Raw genomic sequence first — 1,890 nt, 5'->3', positions numbered from 1 at the left:
TGTTGCTACTACTAGCGACGACGCTCCTGACAACAACAGTGGCGGATGCACGGCCTTACTTGGATGCGCTGCCTCCGTCGAAATCACATGGCGTGGTTGGGAATTTGTTGCCGCACAAGATCATACCACCCTCTGGGCCCAGCGATTTTTGGGGCGGCGACGATGAGCCACCGGCACCGCCTGTGGAGGCGACAATCAACCATGGTAATTGAGTGCGAGGAGTGGATGAGAATAGTTGGTGATGTAGGGATGAATGCATCACAAGGGCCCTAATGCCATGTAATGACTTATGCAAGAACTTGAATAACAAGAGCATAGGGTCTTGACCATTTTCCTTGGGTTTTTTTGCATATGCACGTGTATCTGCTTTATTTGTCAAAACACAAGGTCATGCGCCTTCAATCTTATCTGGATCTTAATGTCGCCCTTCGTTTTATTGAAAGATATCGAGGTGGCTGCTTATGGTGTTTGTTAGAAAGACGTCGAGGTAAAAACTAGAGCACCCCGCCCGCGCCGCCCCCATGATGACATGGGTGGAAACGCCGCCACCATAGATCTTGCTCCTCTCTCTGCCTTCACTGTCGCCTGGGTGCGCTGCCAGAGGATTTTACAAGCGCAAGGACGCGCGACAGGGCTCTCTCCCTGAGCCCAAGCACTCCTTCTCATCCCCTTCCCTCCCGTGCCTACTCCTAGAGGTGACCTTGGCGAAGGTTGGGCGGCGCCAGCTCGAGGGTCGTTTGTCCACTGTCCCCTTGGGTGGATCTAGTCTCCCTATGGCTAGATATAGCCAGGAGTAGTCTATGGTGGTGGGGTGAAGGTTGACTTTGGTACGTCTTGGTCAAGCGTCGGTCGTGCGCTGGGTCAGCATGGATGGCATTTGCCCTCTGGCGGTAAGCGGCGGCCACGCCATGGCCTTAGCTGTGCCTTTTGGTAATATCAGAAACGACAGCTTAGCAAGGGCCACGGTTTTGGCGTTGGCGTCACATTGTTGGTGGCACGTTCGCGTGAGGCATCATGGTTGATGTCCTCTTGGCATGTGGCGTGTCACGTGGCTGCTGTGGATGGATGGCTCAGGGCGCAAGGCTTGACCGGTGCGACCAGAGCCAATGACAGCGACACTCAAGGGCGTTGCTTCCCCCTATTGCAGGTGTCATTATGCTGCCCTTCCTCTCACTTTGCATGATTCTTTGGGTGAAAACCCTGTCCAGATTCCTTGTACCACTGACGTTGGCGCTTTCGGTGCTACATCCTTCTTCCTTGAGGCGTCGTTTCGAAGTTCGTGTTCATCGATTAGTACTTGGTCCTCTTGCTCATTTTCGATGAGGCTCTACCTTTCTGTGTTGCACTGCACTGCAGGGGGGTGATTGAATTGCTTGGAAGAGTTTGCTTTGGCGAAGTCGGAGCTGCTATGTTGTGGGGGTCCAACATAGCTCGACAGTGATGACATCTGCAATGCCTCTTTGGGGTGGTGTTAGTTCTTGCTGCAAGGGTGTGTTTGTGACCTGTGGTGGGGCTGCGTTGTTTTGTGTTGGCTAATCGGTTACTGGTTTTCCTTTTTAGTTAAACCATGCAAGTATAATGTTTTTCGACCTGATTTTCCTTAACTGGATCAACTCTTTTCTGTCTTAATTCAAAGACATAGCTCTTGCCGCTTATACCTTAAAAAAAGAAAGATGTTAAGGTGGCTTACGGCAAGCTCAGAAAACCTAAGTAATCTTGGTGCTGGGAGACCTCACAGTTTTCTTACTTTGGTTTGAGTGAGAATGCTATACTAAACTAGGTTAAGTAATATCAACGGAAACCTCAGACGTCAAATGACCGCATAGCGCAGTGGATTAGCGCGTCTGACTTCGGATCAGAAGGTCGTGGGTTCGACTCCCACTGTGGTCG

The 1,890-nt window shown here is 51.1% G+C and overlaps 1 non-coding gene across 1 annotated transcript; it reads left to right on the top strand.

The window, feature by feature from the left end:
- The first annotated feature begins 1,816 nt into the window (after positions 1–1,816).
- On the top strand, positions 1,817–1,890 carry TRNAR-UCG (transfer RNA arginine (anticodon UCG)). The gene has a single exon. It is a non-coding gene; the product is annotated as a tRNA-Arg (tRNA).

The sequence above is a fragment of the Miscanthus floridulus genome, chromosome 16 (assembly GCF_019320115.1).
Source record: "Miscanthus floridulus cultivar M001 chromosome 16, ASM1932011v1, whole genome shotgun sequence".
Lineage (NCBI taxonomy): Eukaryota > Viridiplantae > Streptophyta > Magnoliopsida > Poales > Poaceae > Miscanthus > Miscanthus floridulus.
This window is presented reverse-complemented; position numbering and strand designations above follow the sequence as displayed.